This window comes from Malania oleifera, chromosome 9 (genome assembly GCF_029873635.1).
Source record: "Malania oleifera isolate guangnan ecotype guangnan chromosome 9, ASM2987363v1, whole genome shotgun sequence".
Classification (NCBI taxonomy): domain Eukaryota; kingdom Viridiplantae; phylum Streptophyta; class Magnoliopsida; order Santalales; family Ximeniaceae; genus Malania; species Malania oleifera.
Genome location: NC_080425.1, coordinates 93216202 through 93237360, shown reverse-complemented (window position 1 = coordinate 93237360; position 21159 = coordinate 93216202). Strand labels below are relative to the sequence as shown.

Genomic DNA, 21159 nt, shown 5'->3' with positions numbered 1-21159 from the left:
TTTTGTCATCAATTTCAACAATAAATTTTTATAATCATATACTATAACTGTTAAATTAAACTTTTAACTTTAAAATCGTAAAAATATTTAATGATAAACATACATATACTTTTCCTTATACGTTTTCCTTAGATCGTCATATAAGCACCAAAATGATCCTTTTCACGTAAACTTACACTTTTCCTTCAAATTATCAGTAACTTTGTACACGTAATTAAATATGTATAAACATATATTGTAAAAACCCACCCTTAGGCCTGTTTGCCATAAGTCATGTTTACCCCCATGACTGGGTTGTGCGGTCCGAAAACTGGACTTAGCTGGCTGGCCGACCAAACTAAATCAACGTACGTAAACTTTAAGTGAGATTTTCCTTATTAAGTCCTGGTCCGGAACCAGGTGTGCACTCAGGAGAAATCCACAAACATAAATAACCACTCTGTAAACAGTGTGGGTGCACTCTGATCCGTATAAACTTTAAGCTGCGGTACCGAGCATCTGTAACTTTGAACTTTCGTTGCCATAAGGGGTTTTAAAATCATCTTATTATAATTTATGCAATTTAAAATAATATCGTGAAAATCTCATCTTTACTCATATTTTCATAAAAATGCAACGTACAAATAAACTCATGCCACACAATTTTTGTGTTAAATATATATAATTTTATTTTTGAATAGAAAGAAATGCTGAAAATTTACCCGAGGGGATTGGAACATTTCTTAACCCAAAAATAGATGCAAGTATATTAAAGATAGAACTGGTATAATTAAATATGCGTAAAAATAAACTCATGAAAATTTTGTGGAACTAAGTAACATAATTAAAATTTACGTACAAAATAAACTCGGGTATGAATTTAAAATAAAAAGAAACTAACATAATCAAAATTTACTTACCTTCTTCTTTTACCGCGTGCTACGAACACAATAACTATCTTTAAGAAATGAGATCGGAAAGAGTGGGTGATTGAGAATTTATTTAAAAATTCTCTCTCCACCACAATTTCTTTTACTCACTAATCCTTCTCTTCCTTGAAAAATTGTTGTGAAAAATGAAGGTTGAGAGCTCCCTATTTATAGGAAAATTTTGGGGAAAGAATGAAATTTATAAAAGTGTGGGGAGATGGGTGAAATTATAATTTTTAAAAATTAAAGAATGGGCAAGGGATGGGTAAGGTATGGGTTGAGTATGGGATGGGGATGGAGACCATGTGGGAGTGCTTGCCACCATTCCCATTAAATAATTTTTTTTTTAATTAATTACTTACCTAATTAATCAATTAGTTAATTAATTATTTTACTATTTCATTATTTTTCTTAATCATTATTATCAATATTATTATCATCGTTATTACTCTTAAACTATTTTTAGTATTTCTTTATTTTATTTTTTGAATAAGAATTAAATTTGAATTTTAAAAACTCATGTGGGCCCCACATGGTCTTGTGGGTCCCACACAACTTCGAGACCCAAATGGATCCTACGTCACTCGAATAACTCTCATATGATTTTATGCATCCTACATAGCTTTGAGACTCGTGTAAACCTCCATACGGCTTCGGGACTCATGTGGGCCCCACATAGTCTCTTGGGCCCCACATATGATACCTATATTATTATCATCTTATTATGTATTTCTACAAATTATGTCTGTCAAAACACTATTTTATGTATATATACTTATTTACGTGTACAAACAGTGTCTATCCTATTTATCCTATGAAATTCCATTTTGACCAGGCCGACCTCCAGGGAGCGACTGAGCCGCAATGGTCTCTGAGCACTCGCTAAGACAAGGTCTTTCTTAGGCATCAAACATGGAATCAAAGATCCTACAGAAAACACTTCTATATTGATATTAACTTAATGACTATTTTTATTATTTTATTATTATTGTACTTTAATCATATATATATATATATTTTTGGGTCATCACAGTGATGATCGCCAGTTCGCTCTTAAGTTGTGTCTATGTATTTGATTGTATGTATGAATCTAAGAATGAGAGATGGCAAATTTCGAAGACGAAATTTTTGTAAGGAGGGGAGATTGTAAGAACCCGAAATATGAAAAATGGGTTTAAATATTAAGAGAGGGGCAAAATTGGAATTTCCCCGAGTCAAAGGGTTATAAAGGAAATTTCTATTACTTCTTCACTAAGTAACTTAGAAAAATCTCTCTCTCTCTAAACCTCTCCCTACTCCTCTCTAGAATTCTTCGTCGATCGTTGACGGAATCGGAAAACGGAAGCTACCACGAGGATCATGGAAGGATTCTCTACAACTTCTACGGATCGGAATCTCGTTTTAGAGATTTTCAGGTTTCGGTGTAAAATCGAGGTAAGGCTCGGTTTTCAATTCTAATCCCTTAGATTTGTAGGTAACTGTCTTGTGAACATATTTTGTACTTTGATTTGTAGGTCTCGGAACTCAGTTCGCTGTTTAGGGACCTTGGAGTTCGGGATTTGCTTACGAGGTTAAGGTAAGGGAAACTATGTTTATATTGGTTATTTTTGAAATCGGATTCGGTGGAACTGTGGTCCACAGTCCTGTGTGTGTTTTGGCTACTCATTTAGGGGGATCTAATGGGAAAAACTATGGGTTTTTCATTATTACAATTTTTGGAAAAAGGGGGTGACGAGCTGAATCATGGGTTTTATTGAAAACCGAATATATGTGTGATTTATACTGTGATATTGGGATGATCGTGCCTTGACTTTGTTTAAACTGTATTTGTTTGGAAAACCATGATTTAGATTACCAAATGAGTGTGGTTTGTTTGGTTATATGAGCATGCATGTGTGTGTGATATGTTGAAATGCTAGTAGGAACGTGGTTCCGAAATTATCCCAGGTACTAAGAGTGTCCAGCTCTATATCCGAGGGCGTGTTATCGCCTGCCATATAGGCAAGAGTGTTCGGCTCCATATCTAAGGGCGTGAGCCTATTCCGGCAAATCAGGCAGAAGGGTGTGGATCCACCAATTTAGCGCTGGTACGATGCCATGGGAGTCGGGGACTAGCCATGTGCCGGTGGCGCCGTGTTCGCAGGTTGGCTACGGGCCAACGCCATATGTTGCGGGCCTGCTTCGGGCCGAAGAGTGTGACGACACTGAGGATTACTGATCATGTGTATGTATTGTGACGGGGCTACGTATCATGTGTGCGTGTATGCACTGTGTAAATTAGTACTGGAATGCATTTAACTGCGTGTATGTTGTATCATGATAGCACTCAAATGCCACACATCGATATAACATGTGTTCTTCCTTACTAAGAGGTGTCTCACCCCTACTGTACGTACATTTTTACAGATCTTTCGGGTAACCGGAACTAGCGTCCTAGTGTAGGGAGCGTAGTGGCCGGTGTACTGCGTTAGTGCTTGGGTAAGTGCTAGGACTGTAGTTTTGTTGGGTTGCCATTTTGAATTGTATTTGAGCACCCAGTTTGTACGTTTTGTTAGAGCCATGTTCTGTTATTGTATAGACTCTGGTATGGTACTACATATGTTGATATAGAATGACTTTTTCCGCTGCGTATATGATTATGATTGGATGTGTTTAGGGTGTCTGGAAACCCCACGGGGTCGGACCGTCATCCTTTGTACTATATCTGTGATGATTTGTATGATATAGGGACAGGTTAGATTATATTTTCACCCTCGAGTCCCATTTCCGAGTTCGGGGCGTGACATCTTAATGTTGTAAACTTCTATATACTTGGTCCCAATTGGGTTAAAACCATGACTATGCACCTAAATATCAAGTTTGTGAAGAAACAGGGCAAACCGTCGATGGTTTGGCCCAGGTGTATCGACGGTTTCAGGGGGAGAGTAAGTTAGAATTTGGCCTAGAGGAAACCGTCCATAGTTTGAGCAAACTGTCCATAGTTTAAGGGGAAACCGTCAATGGTTTCAAGATTCCAAACCCAACGACTATAAACGACTAGTTTTCAAATTATTAAATTATTTTTTAAGCCCAAACGGCTAGAAATCCAAATGGCCTATAAATACAAGCCTAAAGACTTGTTCTATGATTGATCTTTAGGAATTTACATATAGTGAATGTCATTTCAAAGCACACTACATTTTAGTTCATCATTTCTGTGCTAAATATCTCTCTTGCTTTCTAATCTTGTATGTGATTCATTACTTGAGATATTAGTGTAAGGTTTTCACTGTAGTAGATATCAGCTCATTCAAGGAGCATTGTTTTCTATAACATCTTTATAAATCATCTTCATCTTGTAAGGGTTATTTGTGGACAGAGTGTTAAGAGATTTGTTCTCTTGTAAAGTCTCTATCTGAGCAAAAGAGATTTGTTCTTGTGTGAAGGCTCTTTGTGAGTGTTAAGGGGTTTGTTCCCTTATAAAGGCTCTGTGTGAACGCAAAGGGATTTGTTCCCTTGTGGTGTAAAGGCTTCTTTGTTCTTAAAGGAGATTGTGATGGTGGATTAAGAATCCTTGAGCATGTCACAACACGTGGATGTAGGCAAGAGGTTGAATCACATTAATATTGTTTTTTGAGCTTTTTTTCCCTGTACTCTTTAATTTATATTTTGTGCATGATTTGCATTATATATATTGTGATATAATCATTAGTATCTTGCCAAGATTTTATATTTTCTAGAGAAAAATACAAGTTCAAAAAATAGTATATTCACTCCCCTCTAAACTCAGCTCTAGGGCAACACATTTATATAAAAATTATTTTTTATTTTTTGGTGATAGGAATCTTATATAGGACGGGTATGGTCGGCCTAGTCCTGTGGTTAACCCTCAAGCAAACACATAAACATGAACACTTTGATTCAAAAATTCAATCAACCAAACACAAACATCATAAATTAAGCGACGATTCACATGTTGTAAGATTTTTGAAAAAAATGTATGATTTTGTCCAAAAATCAAGTCTTAAGTGTTCCTTTATCAAAGAATCAAGTTTTTATACGGAAAATTATTATTTTTAAAATTCAAGAATGCAAGCTCTAAATTAACAACTCAATGTTCTTACGATTGATATTAGCAAGTGAAAATATTGAAATCTAAGAATTCAAGTGGGCTCCTCTAATATAGGATTTTAGGCTTCAGGCAATGGTTCACATAATCAAACAAGGATTCAATAAAAGTAACGAGTTTACTCAAAAGAATCATTGAATGATTTTGCGTTGTTCAACACGAGCTTAGACCATGCTGAACATTTTTTCAAACAAGCTTTGAAACACAAAGATGAAAGCGGGTATAAATGTGTAGAGAGAGGAGGTCGTGTGGGTGTTTAGAGGGGGAGGCCGTGTGGGTAAGAGAGGGAGGAGGGGGTTATGGTGGTGTTGGACAGAGTGATCTCTCACCACTTGATCTTCAGCGAGAACGGTGTAGCCTCACACTACGCAATCACAAGATTGGACAAAACTTAAAACTTTAACAATGGAGTTTTTCATCAATATTCAAACATAAACTAATTAGAGTTCTTACAATGAGAAAGGTTTATAACAACTAGCATGAGAGACAAAGCATTAAACACTCTCAATAACTCTCACACTAAAGACAACCTAACACAGTTAATACTTACTAAAAAGCAAAAAGTTCCAACTCATAGACACACAATTCAAACTTAGTTGTCATGCACTATTACAATTCAAATTTAAGACTCAAACATGTACCAAAAAGAGCCCAAAACGGCAAAACCATATAGCCTATGGAGCATAAAATCATGTGGGGCCGACTTGGTTCTTGGGTTTGATCTTACTTCAACATCTTCACTTGGGTCTTCAGGCACCTAATAGTCTTCAAGAATAAATATATAAGTCTTCAAATATTCAATTCATGAGTCCATAAAGTCTTGAAATAAAATGTCCAAAGTCCAAATTAAAGTGTCCATACACAATATAAAGTCCAATATAAAGTATCATCTTCAATAATGCATCTACAAATAATAAAGTCTTCAAAAGTTTTAAGTAATTCCATGTGTACCTACAAAACAATTATGAGTAATAGTGGACATGGGGAGGTTGTCCACGTGTCACCATATCGGCAAACGTGATAGTCAAAGCATGTTGATCCCCCTCGAAATCTCATATCACAATCATTGTCCTTTAGTTATGTAACAACCCAAAAATTAATATGTGTGTAAATGTATTAATTAATAATAATAATAATAATAATAATATAAATTAATTAAATAAATAAGCAAATAAAAGAATTAGTATTATAATGTTGATAAAAACTTATTGGAAAGTAATGAATCTTCTTAAAGAAGATTGAATTTCAATCCAAATTCATTCCCCACCCCCCTACGACTCTCTCTCTCTCTCTCTCTCTCTCTCTCTCTCTCTCTCTCTCTCTCTCTCTTTTTTCAATTTCTCTCCGTCCGTAAGCTGAATAAAAAAATGAATATCATATCCAGGTCCCAACTCTACTCCCGAACACTTTAACTGGAGTGGATTTGTCGTTTGGACGTCGTAGGCACCACTCTAAGGCTAAGGTAAGGAGAATATATTATGTCAGGTTTTTAAAAAATATTTTCGATTAAATTTGAGTACGTTAATTTAATTAGATTTGTGTTAATTAAAATATGACCGATTTAAATTAAGTATGTAAAATTAATTATATCTATGGTCATATTTTATTTTAAAAATATGTATGAGTTAAATTAAATTGTAGGGATTTGATTAAATCAGTTTTTTTGGAATATTTTGAAATTAAATTAAACTGCAGCGATTTAATTATATCATATTTTAGGAATATTTTGAATTGAATTAAACTGTAGGGATTTGATTAACTCGGATTTTTGGACGTATTTTTGGAATTAAATTAAACGGTAGAGATTTGATTATATATGATCTTTTGGGAATATTTTGGAAATAAATTGATCTGCAGGGATTTAAGTATATTGGGTTTTCTTGAAATATAATGGATTAAATTAAATAAGTGAAATTAATCATACCCTTGTTTTCAACAAAATATATTTTTCCCAAAAAGATTATTAGATGATTATATCACTATTTTTCAGCAGAAAAATATAGTTATCCCAGATAGATTATTATATTATGAATTATCACTCAAATTGTATGACATGAGGAATAATTATGATATGATAATTATATTCAGAGAGACGATATGACAATTATGATATGACGGTGTTACACCTATCTATGAATATGACAGATTTTATACTGATTATGAAAATGACGATTTTATATCGAATTGTGGAAATGATATCATATTATTATTTTTATTATATAAATTGTATTATGTGGTATTATATGATGACAATTGTGATATTATATTGGTTTCTTAAATGATTGAGAATACTGAGGTAATTGCGTTGTGAAATAGTACTGATGTCGATGGGGAGGAATGTTCAGTACAAAAATTATGTTGTGAAGTTCCTACTGATGTCGATTGGGAGGTATGCTCAGTATGAAAACTATGTTGTGAAGTTCTTACTGATACCGATGGGGAGGTATTTTCAATATGGAAACTATGTTATGAAGTTCCTACTGATGTCATGCTCAGTATGAAAACTATGTTGTGAAGTTCCTACTGGTGCCGATGGAGAGGTATGCTCAGTATGAAACCTATGTTGTAAATTTCATATTGATGCCGATGGGGAGGGATGCTCAGCATGTATTTCATAATTAAATGTATGGAAACTATGGAAATTCTGTTGTATTATGTAAGATACATATATGTAGATTTATGTAAACAGATAAAATTTATTGAACCAAAACTTGTTTTGAGAAGGAAATATGTGTTTTCAAATATATAGGTGTGAGTATAATTTTATATGACTTCACAGTTGAAGTTAAATGATTTAATGGATGTGTTTTTACAACACTAAAGCTCATTTGCCACACACCGATAATAATTTATTCCGTCTTAATGAGATGTGTCTCACCCCATCATTATCTAATATTTTTTTTAGATGCCATGAGGAGCATGACCGTAATTAGAGCAGCGCAGTGAAAATGTGGGTGGGATAGAAGGTCTTATTTAGCATAGATGTGAATTAAATTATGTTTTAATGATTTATGAGCTTTAAGGATGTTAATCGTGATATTAGAAATGATATTGTTATATTGGGATAGTTTAGTACTCTGATAATTCGCATTTAAGGTATTTTGCTCTCTATTTCAGTGATTATTTTAAATATGAAAATATTCAGGTTATTACAAGTGGTATCAGAGAAATTTTAAGAGAATTTTAGAGTAAAATATTCAGGTTAAAAATATTCGGGTCGTAAGTTATGTACATAATAATAGGAGACATATAGTATAATTAGGTATACAAACACTACGTCACTCGTGAGCTACTTGGAGTTTGACTCAAAAATAGTTTGTTAAATTTAACAAACTAATTTCAAACTCAAATTTTGAGTTTATCAACTAAATGACTAAGTTTGATCTAAGTTACACTTGCCTTACTGAACTAGTGAGTTGACTCATTTTGAGCGAACTTACGAGTTAACTTGTTTACTAATTCATTACTACCTTGTGAACTAACCACATATTAAGCTCGTTAAATATTTTATTTTTAAAATTTAAAATATATATTTTCTCAAGTTGTCTTTATTAAACATCAATTATTTTTAACCAATTTGTTAGATATACTCATTTATAACATAGATTTCTGTTGAATTGAGCTAAATTTGAGCTTAAGTTTTTGTACAATACTCGAGTTCGACTCGTTTATTTATGTGGGACAAATTTTAGTTAAATCAAACTCAAGTTACATGTATATTAAATGAGTTGAATTCAAACAACACAATTTTAACTCGATTTTAGTTTGAGTTATTACAAGCAATTGAGTCAATATTAAGTTAATCAAAATTCAGCTACACTCGTTTTGTTTGTAGCCATATGGTAATAAAAGCCGTCACTAAAAAGACGCACTTCTTAAAAAAAAAAAAAACTAGTGCCATTATTTGTAGCTTTTGTAAAAGTTCATAATTGCTTATACTTTCCAAAGCAAGTTATTTTCAAGTATTAAAGGGAGAACCTTTAACTTTTGGGGCAAAAGATATCGACATTCCTTTAAATTTGGCATAAAAATAATGACCTTTCCTAAGGTTTCGAAATTTTTAGAGACCACTATTGAGGTTTCAATAATTTTAGTGACCTCCCTCTAGGTTTATCAAAAAGATACAAATCTTCCCTTATATCTTGCAAAAAGGCAAGGGTTTTTATTTATTTATTTTTAAGAAAAGTTTGTATCTTTTTGGTAAGTTTGAGGGGAGGTTTATGATATTTTTAAAACCTCATTTTAAGCCTATAACATTTTTGAAATTTCAGGAAAAGTATCTGTCTTTTTGTCCAACTTAAGTAAGTTGAGTGTCTTTTGCCCTAACTTTTAATATTGAGTTTTCTAAAAATTGATTAAGTTTCTTTTGAAAAATATATATATTTTGCATGTTATTAAAAAAAAAAATCTATGTTTTTTAAAAAAAACATAATTTCAATTTTTAATAATAAAAAGTATTGTTGCCCTATATTCCTTTTTATTTTGAAAAAAGGCTACTAGCTTTTGTTTTATTGGAGTATTAATATCAAATGAGTAGTGAGAGTAATTTAGTGCCAAAATAAGATAAAAATCCATCCATTTTAACTATAAAACAAACTAAAAATGAGACATTACGTTTCAAGGAACGTTCATAGATACATTAAATTAACTATCCGCTACAAAAAAGAAAATGACATTTTAGGGCCAATAGAAAATTATTATTTTTTAACAGGATAATTATATTGCAAGTCTTTAATATGTTATCTAATTATAGAAAATCCTTAACTTTTTTATATTGATGATAAAATTTATTATGACATCACAGAGTTGGCACATGCCAAAATTGTGTTAATCTATTAGGCATAAAATAAAAAAGAATATAATTTTTTATCATAAAGATGTGAGAACTAACCATTTCTTTTATAATAAAATGCAATTTATATCAAATTAACATTGTAACATGTTTGGACTAGAGCTAAATTTGAAAACTTTAAATTCAAAGTGTTATAACTCAAAATGATTGAACTTGAACTTGATTCGATTGCAAGTTTTTAAAACTCGAGTTTAACGAGATCAAACTTAATTTAATTATAAAATAAGTAGAATATATACTAATTGCATATAACATAAATAATAAATTTACAAAAATTTAATTAGATTCAAACAATGTTATAAAAATTGAATTTAACTCATTAATTCATTCCAGTAGTTCAAATTAGACCTGTTTAATAAAATTGAGTCGGGCTTATGTAGAGTGTGAGTCAAGACTGAATAACGTGCCGCCTTGACTCGACTCTTACAACTAATTTTATATAAATTAATAAAAATTAATAACAATTACTCCAAAGCATTTTGTTTTATAACCACCTTACTATAGATACATATAATATATATATGACATAAAATATTTAAAAATTTTAAAATAAATCCAGAGGCAGTGGGCCGATCTCCGTACGCCGCAAAACCCCCCAAAATCCCAGAGCGGTCGTTTTCTAACTTTTCTGGGTTTTCTTTCTTCCTCTGTTTTCCTGCGCGCCAACCACCACTATCAGAGGCATGGCCCTCGGAGTGAAAATCAAGCTTAAGCCAAGAAGATTTACGCGTTTGATGAGTGTGAAGGTACGAGAAAAATGTATGTTTTTTGGTATGGGGTTTATAGAAGCTTGGACGTGTTTAACTGAAGCAGATTTTTGATTTGCTTCATGACGTTTGTTAATGGCCGATGTTGTTACATGCATTGAAATTGAAATATTGAATTAATTTGTTGTTGGAGCTAGAAGTCAAGACCCAAGTGCAGGAGACTAAAACCGAAAAATGTGTGGGTTTATGGGATATGTGCCGTATTATGAAACGAAACCTTTTTTAAATCACTTTGCCATGTTATTTGTATAATGTATTGTTAGACATTTATTGCTTTCAGTAGTTTGCTTCTGAAGTTTGATCAAAAATGCAAATTAAATTAGTGCCAGGGTTTGCTCCAGGTTTAAATGGTGTTCTCGATTTCCCTTACCCCGTTCCCCAAAAAAATTTCAGTTTTTATTTTCAATTATATGTTTGTATATTTCGTGTGTGTGAATTTTTTATTTACTTTTATGCTCAGAACTCGCTCTAGTGGCATTTTGTGTAGGGTTGAATGACCAAACCTGAGGTCAATCACGAGGTTTGTGATTCAGGCTTCAGAGTCGAGGAAAACTCAGTTGAGCAAATGAGCCTAAGCTCAGCTGTGGCTGGGCTGACTCGAGTACATGCCCTACTTTATGAAATAAAGTATTTGTCTGTTTTGTGTCATATGCAGACTGCATCATATATTACCTTAAACGAGGTAGACACCAATTCTTTTTCATTGATGCCCTTTTTTTTTTTTTTTTTTTTTGGGTTCACTTATTCCTTCAGAAAAATTGAACAGAAAGATATCGAGTTTCTGCATGTTTGTGGGTTTTTAGTTTTACCAGTCATTATGTGGTATTAGTATTTAATGTTTGATATCCTCTTTTTTAAATTTTGAAAAGTTGAACTAGGATGGTACAGTCCATGAGGTCCATGAAGCCAATTCCAAGTAAAAAAGGCATTTCCAGGCCACAAGGCTCTCCACTTTGCAAGGGTAGGGTAGGGTAGGGTAGGGTAGGGTAGGGGGGGGGGGGGGGGAGTCGTCACAGTTTATGCAGCCTTTACTCCCTCACCCTGCTTTGGCTGTTTCCTTGGACTAGAATCCTTGACTAATTGGTGACAAAGAAGCAGCCTTACCGTTGATCCAAAGCCTGCCCTCAAGCCAATACCAATTAGCGGGGGCAAAAATATTGTTTAGTATGCTGTATATGTGGTAATTTTTGAATTCGTATGGGGTTGAGTGGTTGATGAAGAATGTAACAGGGGCTATGAAAAGAAATTTCTGTCAAAAATATTTTGTCATTTGCCTTTGCATAATAGTTTGCATTTGTCACTTCACCTGAGGCCCATTAGATGTTAATTAATAAGAAGCCCAAACTCCAAAACCAAATTAATGGATTACTACCAGGTCTGTTCTAGAATTCCTAAAGTGTCCAAAGTTTTATCATCAGGGTGTTTGTTATTATATTAGATTGAAGAATACAGTTTAAAATTATAATTTAGTGGGGCTAGAATTTTGAGGGTGGGGTGGCAAAAAATTAATAAGTGTGAAGTAACCAAACAATATTCAACTATAAATTTGAAGGAATTGAGGATATATATTTTTCTTAGAAAAGATCGCTGCGTCCCTAACTATAAAAAAATTTTTGGGTTTGAGTGAAATATATGGGTGGGTTCTAGATTTCAGAAAATTTTGTTGGGGAGTCATGTACCCCCTAAAGGAATGCATAGTTCAACCCCTGAATAAAGTACATATGTAGAGAAGAGCTATGCATGTGAGGGGGAGGAATTCATGGGCAAACATGCTTTATTTGTGACCATGTTCAATTCCATGTTATGTCTCCTTAAAATTTCATTATATTTTATGTTTTTGTACCTATTTATATCCACCGGGAGACCTGCAATGTCTACAAGAGCAGCTCTGGGCCTTTGCCTTCATGATACAATGTATCAGTTTCATTTGTTGTAACTTTATCTGTTTCTTGTTTCGGAAGCTGGCAAATGAAGAAAACATAAACACACATTTTTCTTCTTCGTACTCTCTATAAATTAGTAAGTACATTGTCTTCTTCTACCTTTTTTTTGCTAAGAAGACCCATGACCTCAATTTTGCTAACCTTTACTTTTGTAGTTAACATGTGTTCATTTTGTCATTTTTTTATTTTTTAAACTCTTCTGTCCAAATATTTATCACCCTCCATCCTCCTTACATGCTACTCGAGTGCTCGTGCTGTCAATGTAAGTCGAGGTGTGATCCCAAGAGGGGGGTGAATTGGGTATTAAAAAATTTATGCGGAAGCTTAATCAGTTTTTAATCTGATTTTCACTAGTGATCTAATTAGTTCAATAATAGAAGTGTTCTCAGCATATAAATATACCAATATACGTATCCTTAAATATGAAAGAGTTTATGCATTGATTTCAATATGTGATCAACTACTCAATATTGACAACATTCACAGCAAGTCAATATCAATATAAATATTCTTAACTACACAAGAGTTGTTGCTATAAATTCAATATGTGATCAAACCATCCAATAGTAACAATATTCACAGTAGTATGATTCCAATATGTGATTAGCCAACACAATGAAAAATAATATGCACAGCAAATAGAAATCAATGTCAATATGCTTAAAAGATAAAAGAGTTAGGGAAGAGAGTGACACCAGATTTTTTACAAGGTTCGGCGACTGTGCCTACGTCCTTGCCTCAAGCAACTCGTTGAGGATTTCACTATCCATCCTTCAATAGGCAGAGAAGCCTCTCTCTTTTAGTAGGCGGAGAAACCTTTTACAAACCCTCCTTCAATAGGCGGAGTCACCTCTCTCCTTTACTTAGGTGGAGTTACCTCTCTCCTTTATTTAGGTGGAGTTAACTCTCTCCTTTACTTAGGTGGAGTTACCTTTCTCCTTCATTAGGCAGAGTTGCCTCTCTCCTTCAATAGGCTGAGTCGCCTCTCAAACAAAAATCCCCTTTCGCTTGTTACAAAGAAATAATCAAGAACAGTTGTACAAGGATTAACTCTTTGAAAAGAGTGGATTTGTACATAATAATAGCTCTAATACATTCTCACAAGAATATTGCTACAAAGCTCGAAGAGTTAGGCTAGGTTTTATGGTTTTGAAAAGCTATAAGCTTGAAAATATGAAGCAAGAACGGCGCAAATCACCTTTGATATTCAATAATAGGTGTAATCTCTTGTGTATAACATGTTTAGGGTTAGCTATTTATATGTAGTTTTGAATTATAGCCGTTGTGCGTGTTTTGGTAACTAAATATATGAGAATTGAGAAGATTTTATGCTGTTTGCGAAACTTATCGCAGCGCTTCGGCTAATTGAACTGAATGTTTGGTCGCCCAAACCAATTAAATTAGGAATTTCCCAAGTGGCAGTAGCCATTTGGTCGACTGAACTCTACGTTCGGTCACCCAAACACATTTGGTCAACTAAACCCTGAGGTTCGGTCGCCCTAACTAACTGCATCTGGAACTTAACAATGGCAGTAGCCATTCGGTCGACTGAACCTAAGGTTCGGTCGCTCGAACTCCCTGGAATCAGACCAGTGCTCAGAGAGTATTGCTTTAGTCGACTGGGCACTTGCCTCAAGCGCCCAAACATCCTAAAGTATGTATTCCTTTATGTTTTTCATTCCAAAAATAATTTTAACCTTTTGAAATAACTTTTGTACTTATAAAAGTATTTTCCAAGAATTTAAAAATGCCTAAGGTCTAATTAAGTTCCCTAAGAGCTTTGTACCAAAAATCAATTGAGATGTACTTATATGAAACCTATTTTACAATACACATGATAAGCTATTTAGGTCTTCATGTCCTTAAGCTTGGTCTTCATTCAAGCTTCATGCCAATAGTCATTTTCATTTTCTTGTGTGCTTCCTGGGTTTCCGTTTTGCATCTTTCATTGTGCTATTATACTGTAATACCCGTGCACACTTAATTGGCACAATTAGATGCCTTGGTTTGTCATTATCAAAACGGTGATTAAGGCTTGTTAAGCCAACAATCTCTTCCTTTTTGATGATGACAAATAATAAGCCAAATGAGGTAGTCTTTACAAGGCTCCCCCTTACAATATGCATAAACGTAATAATAAGCAATATAAATCATGATAGGCATATTGAGATTAAGATTTAGAATTTTCAATTTATAGTCGTTGAAGCTCAATTTTTGCTTATTATAATCCTCCTCCTTTTTACTTAGAATTCAAAAAGGTATTTTATATAGTCTTTGCATTTTGGTAAAAAATTCTCCCCCTTTTGACATCAGCAAAAGATTTAACAAAAATCGGCATACAAGTTTGAACCATTTCAGTTTTCTAAGTGCAATTTTACATATGGCTCAATATATTCCCATTGACAATCCATATATATATATAATTAGCCATTTCAGTTTTCTCAACTAGGAATTTTGCATAGCCAATCAGCAGCAATTCACAAAGATATACCATCAGAAGTGTGTCACAATCATACATTAATCAGCCAAAGTCTGCCAATATTCAGCATATGTCACAACTGTTATTCATTCGCCAACAAGGATAAGCATATATCAACCAGCATGCATTGCCAATATTCAGCAATCAGCACGCATAAAACAGTCGGCATTACTAGAACAAAACTCATAGTGGTTGCAAACCAAGAATATATATATTAATATTGGGAATCATACATACATAACCAAGCTGTTTTCAAAAACAAAACATAGTAAAAGAAATAAAACAAGTACAATCATATTACAATAAGTTCTCAAAAATCTCTCCCCCTATGCAATTTGCATTTCCTCATCTGATCCTCATATATGGCATCTCCACTAGATAAGCTCTCATCCTTCTCGTCATCGTCGTCATCCGCTTCCTTTTCCTCATCACTCGAGCTTGCTTCCATAGGTACTTTTCCTTTAGACGAGGAAGCACGACCCAATATGTTTTCAATCCTTTTGAGTTTTTGGTTGAAAGATCAGAGGTTTGAGTGGATGTCCTTTTGCATTGCGTTGAATCGAAAATCCATATGCCGATGAAGATCTTGATACCAATCAGGAGGAGCATTGGCTGTACTAGCAGGAGCAGGTGGCTCCACATGAAGTGGATCATCCCTACGATCATATTCTAGTTCCTCCTCCATACGCGCATCATCTCGCGGAGGTGGACGATGTTTGGGAATCCAACCAAGTACTCCAGCTAATTCATATCCCATTAGTTTCACGGTTGTAGATGAGAATTTATTAGATGCTTTTCGTCTAACAAATAAGGTAGAAGGACGCGCAGCGCTAAGATGTTAAAAAATGAGGTTTAGAACCCCTTTGTAAGGAAGAATGACTCTACGGGTTTCCTCTTTGGCAATCATCCATTTTATGATGAGAGAGGGAAGATCCAGACACCTTCTAGTGTAAATGCACCGCATCACATAACAGTCTAAATATGAAAGATGTTCTCTCAAACCACTTCGAGGAAGAATATTGTATGTGATGAGAAGGTGGGTGATTTTTGCTTCAAGAGTCAAGTTTTTGTACGAGGGGGGATGCCCAAAATTATTGCTTTGTTCAGTTAAAACAAGAGGGAAAAAGGCTTGTGGGGTAAAATGTTTGGTCATGAGTTGAGTAGTGTAGTTTTCACCCTCTTTACCTAAGTTGGCATAGAAAAGACGCACCAAGTTTGGATAAATGCCTTGGGGTTTATAAGACACAAGCCTACCCCATCCCAAATCTGAAAACCTATGAAGAATATTTGGGAAGTATTCTTGCATAAACGGAACATCGAGGATCTTACCGAAAATAGGATCTAAAGATCGAAGATGCTCGTTATAGATTTTCTTTCCTCCAGGCGTCAACAACCAACGATGAATACTTTCGGTATCTTCTTGACCGGTTGTTGGAGTTTTCCTTGCGAGACTCTTTCTTCTAGACATGGTTTTGGAGATCAAACGCAGAGAAATCGCGAATCTGAACATGAAATCTGAAATTAGGAAGTGAAATCGGAGCGCAGAGAGGTTGGACAGGGAGAGTCGCACCTTTGGGTGAGAGAGGAATGACATTCGGGGAACTGAAGAGGCAAAAAGTTAGGGTTTTTAGCGAGTTTGAGTTTTTAAATGCTCGTGGTTCGATTGACCGAATGTGGTGTTCGGTTTCCCGAGGCACCTGACGCACCCAATTACTAAAGACAGTATAGGTTTAGTCGACTGAGCTTAGGTGTTCGTTCGACCAAGTCATTCGGTTGACTATCTGTAGTATGTTCAGTCGCTTGGAACACTTAATACTATTAGCGACCAAGTTAATATGGGTTCGGTCGACTGAACTTCACCCTTCGGTCGCCCGAATTGTTTGGATTGCAAAAACACCTAAAACAGTAAGTGTTCGGTCGACTGGGCTAGGGAATTCAGTCGCCTAAATGTCCTGAACTTTGTCAATTTCTTAGATTTAGCTTGGAATACTTAAGGTAATGAACCAAATCTCTTCAAACAGCTTCCTTAACATGTAATAAGCTTGATTTGCTTCAAATTCTCCCATTTTTGATCTAAGATCATTCATTTTGCAAACCTTCATATAAGATCTCCATTTTACTAAGGAAGAACTCTATTATGATTGGCTAAGGTCTAAATGGTTTTCCAATTTGGCTTAATTAAATCCTTGTGCAACCAATGTAGATTTGTTGAGGCCAATGATGCCATTCTAATTGTACGAAGTTCTAATTTATTGATCAAGGATTGAAAGCTTTTAAGGGATTATGAATGACTAACTTAATAATAAGTTTAAAAGAGTATTCAGATAAAATCAAAAGACTAACTTATTCCAATTGTGTTGTACTAACACTTTGAATTTCATGGATGAGTGTGGGTCTCTCAGATAAACATGATTGTTCATCTAGAGAACTCATTTGTGTCTTGAGATAATGAATCTTCTATTTATTCAATATTTGACACGCTGACTTATAAGTGATGACTGATTTTTCATTCTTGAATATCTTTCAATTTTGATTAAACATTAAAGTTTCAAGATGAGTTTAGGATTAGATAGTACATAATACTTACATTGTTATGGTTGGCTCCCCTAAAACTCAAATCAGTGCATTAGACAAAGTATGCTATACTTTAAATATTCAAACTTAAGCATACATAGATCATTTAGAATTATCCTTTGAGTTTCTAATATTGACTTGATTCTCTGAAGTCTTGAGTACAATAGATACATGTACTAAGATTTGACATTTTAAGCATTATCCACTATCAGAGCATTATATTGTCATTGCTAAACCTCTTCACTTAGACATGGTTGAATAGACGTAATCCTTAATAGATGACTAATCCTAAGATCTAAGGAAGATCTATTTTAAAGATTATGTAATTCGTTTTGGTACCCATTCTACCTTGGGTCTCAGGAGGTTAGCACTAGATTTTTCTTTGATTTTTCAAACCCTTTTAGTTTTCACACTTTTTTTTTTTTAAACGGGCAATCAAATTTGATATGGCCATTCTTTTTGCGCAGGAAGCATGTAGTGAGTGTAAATATTTTTCAAAGAAGTACTAGCGTAGAATTTAGACTTTTTACAAAATATCCCAAGTAAAGATTTTTCTTCTTCTTGTTCTCTTTACCATTGAACCCAATGCTTTCCTTATCCAAGGTCATCTTTTGTGAACTCACTAGCTTATCGAAATTATCTTTTCCACTCATAAAGTTATAGATTATCTCAGCATAGTTTTCAACCTTACTTTCTAAGCTTGTGATTTTCAAATCCTTCTCATTTTCAAGAATAGCATGGGATTTTAAGTCTTCTAGTTCTTTTGACAATTTTTCAATCTTATTTTCTAATGTAATCATTTTTAAGTCCTTTTCCTTTTTAGCAATATTATGAGCTTCTAATTCTTTTATTAGCACTTCATTTTCATTTTTCAATGAAATATTTCGTTTAGACACCTTAACCAAAATCTTATGAACCTTGAATAATTCTTTTTGCAGTTCCTCTTAAGATGACATGCTTCCATCATTATATTCATCATATGATTCATCACAAGATTCATTACATGAATTATTAAATGAGTTCAAAGAAGAACTTTGTACCTCATCGTCGTTCCATGCCATAAGGCAGAAGTTTGCAACCTCTTGGTCGCTTGATTCGCCTTCTAAGCTACTTGAGCTTGAATTGTCCCAAGTAGTGAGCTTCATAGCCTTTTTCTTCTTTTTCTTAGAGTCCCTTTTTAGTAGTGACACTCTGGTTTATAATGTCCAACTTCCTTGCAGTTGTAGCAAGTAGGCGGTTCTACTTTTGACCCTCTTTTTCTTGACTCTCCTTTATCCATATTGGAGTCCCGAAATTTTCTTGTAAATTTCTTGTTCTTCTTGAAGAACTTTCTGAGTCTTTTGGTCATAAAGGCTAGGTCATTTACATCCATATCTTCTTCATCTTCATCACTAGAGCTTTCCTTAGAGGCTTTGAGGGCGATGTATTTCTTTGCTTTAGGGTTTTCACTTGCTCGTTCGTTAATAGCCATCTCATACGTGAGAAGTCCCGATAAGCTTGTCTAGGGACATGGCTTTCAAATTCATTCCTTCAGCTATGGTTGTTGCCTTACGTTCCCATATGGATGAGAATCCTCTAAGAATTTTTCTAATCATTTCATAGGTAGGGTAATTCTTCCCAAGAGCATTGAGATAGTTTATAATGTGAGTGAACCTAGTATACATGCTAGAGATCAATTCATCAGGGTTCATTCTATATGCTTAATACTTACTACTGAGCATGTCTGTACAACTATCTCTAACATCTACGGTTCCTTCATAAGTTATTTCTAACTTCTCCCAAATTTCTTTAGCACCTTTACAACCCATTATCCTATTAAATTCTTTTGCCTCTAACCCACAGTAAAGGGCATTCATGGCACTTGAGTTAATTTGCATTAACTTCATATCGATTTCGTTCATCTCACTTTCACCCTTAGGAACTTCTTTATTATCAGTGAATTTTGTAGGCACGTAATTGCCTTAGACAATCACTCTCCAAGCCCTCCAATCCATAGTTTGAATAAAAATTCTCATCCTTTGTTTCCAAAAGGTGTAATTAACACTGTAAAAGATTGGAGGCCTTGTGGAGGATTGACCTTCACCAAACGGGAATACACCTAGGTTTGTCATTAGATCTTTATGCAACTACTTGTTAGGATTTATTGCAACCTTGCTCTGATACTAATTGTAAGTTGAGGTGTGATCCCAAGAAGGGGGTGAATTGGGTATTTAAAAAATTTATGCGGAAGCTTAATCCGTTTTTAATCTGATTTTCACAAGTGATCTAATTACTTTAATAACAGCAGTGTTCTCAGCAAATAAATATACCAATATAGGTATCCTTAAATACGAAAGAGTTTATGCACTAATTTCAATATGTGATCAACTACTCAATATTGACAACATTCACGTCAAGTCAATATCAATATATATATTCTTAACTACACAAGAGTTGTTGCTATAAATTCAATATGTGATCAAACTATCCAATAGGAACGATATTCACAGCGGTATGATTCGAATACGTGATCAACCAACACAATGAAAAATAAGATTCACAGTAGATAGAAATCAATGTCAATATGCTTAAAAGATAAAAGAGTTAGGGAAGAGAGTGACACCAGATTTTTTTACAAGGTTCGACGACCGTGCCTATAATAATCCAAAAAAAAAAAGTAAAAAAAATTAATTAATTAAATAATATAATATAATAATATAATATAATATATATATACATGAATCACCTGTGTTGGAATTGGTGTATTCCCAAGAGGGAGGTGAATTGGGTATTTAAAAAATTTATGCCTAGGTAAACCAAATGATAACAGTATTACGCAACTTAGGGTCTGCCTATGCATCCCAGTCACACTGGTAATTAACTGAGCATATATTTAAACAATTGAAGCAATCTCAATATTTTTCAATCATTCACAATAATAAAAACATAAATATTCAAGTGCAGAAAATAATTGCGGAAATTAAAATCAGACACAAGAAATGTTATCGGGGTTCGGCCAAACTTGCTTATGTCCTCGCCTCAAGCTCATAAGTAAGAGGATTCCACTAGTTGCTCACTTCATGGGTGGAGCGACACCATTTGCAACACCTCACAGGCTGGTGCACCTAGTTCTCCTAACTGGGTTTGAACCAATCCGGTGCTCTCCTAACCAGGTCTGAGCAAATCCGGGACTTTTCACAGGGCAAGTCTCCCTCTTCCGGCCACACGTCGGGAATACAACAGATATTCAAATAATTTTTGTGTACAAACAAATGCTTCTTACACTAAGCAGATATGCACCATTATGCACAATCAATTAATGCACTCACATATGATGTGAATATAAGCTCAGTGTGAGTATGGTGTTTTTCTCAATATAATATTTGAGTAAAAAAAATGTGTATGATGAGTGCTCAAAGATTTTATGCCCAAACAAAAAATTTCTCCAAAAATATTTTTCTCAATAAGGTGCTGGAGAATCTAGGGTTTATGGTTTGAAAATATTTTCGCTAGGACAAGCAAATGAGCCTTTGAATCTTACAATAGATG

At 34.2% G+C, this 21159-nt stretch overlaps 1 long non-coding RNA gene across 1 annotated transcript in view; it reads left to right on the top strand.

Moving 5' to 3' along the window:
- Nucleotides 1-10405: 10405 nt before the first annotated feature.
- LOC131163953 (uncharacterized) overlaps nucleotides 10406-21159 on the top strand; it is a 37336-nt gene continuing 26582 nt past the window's right edge. The window contains exon 1 of the long non-coding RNA XR_009139188.1: nucleotides 10406-10614. This is a non-coding gene — a long non-coding RNA (uncharacterized LOC131163953). The remainder of the gene's footprint in view (nucleotides 10615-21159) is intronic.